Source organism: Myotis davidii, unplaced genomic scaffold (assembly GCF_000327345.1).
Source record: "Myotis davidii unplaced genomic scaffold, ASM32734v1 scaffold9267, whole genome shotgun sequence".
NCBI classification, from domain to species: domain Eukaryota; kingdom Metazoa; phylum Chordata; class Mammalia; order Chiroptera; family Vespertilionidae; genus Myotis; species Myotis davidii.
Genome location: NW_006297504.1, coordinates 1,769 through 2,467, shown reverse-complemented (window position 1 = coordinate 2,467; position 699 = coordinate 1,769).

Here is a 699-nt window from a genome sequence, read left to right as displayed (position 1 = left end):
ATGGACTTCAATATTCTGCAGGGCTGAAAATCACTATTATGTAACCCTTCTGTTGGCAAAATGGTCAGTGCACTTTCCATTTTTGAGGCAGCATACTATTCCAGTGTGTAGATGTACCACGGCTTTTTAACCCACTCATCTGCTGACCAGTACTTAGGCTGTTTCCAAATCTTAGCTATTGTAAATTGTGCTGCAGTGAACATAGAGGTGCATGTATCCTTTCTGATTGGTAATACTAGGTTCCTGGGATATATTCCTAGAAGTGGGATCACTGGGTCAAATGGGAGTTCTGTTTTTAGTTTCTAGAGGAAAATCCATACTGTTCTCCATAGTGGCTGCACCAGTCTGCATTCCCACCAGCAGTGAAGGAGGATTCCTTTTTCTCCCCATCCTCACCAGCACTCGCCATTTGTTGATTTGTTATGATAGCCATTCTGACAGCTGTGAGGCAGTACCTCCTTATCCTGTTGATTTGCATTTCTCAGATGATTAGTGACTCTGAGCATGTTTCCATATGTGTCTTGGCCTTCCTTTTGTCCTCTCTGGAAAAGTATCTATTTAGGTCCGTTGTCCATTTTTGTGATTGGGTTGTTTATCTTCCCTTTGTTAAGTTGTATGAGTTCCCTGTAAATGTTGGAGATTAAACCCTTATCGGTGATAACATTGGCAAATATGTTCTCCCATGCAGTGGGCTTTCTT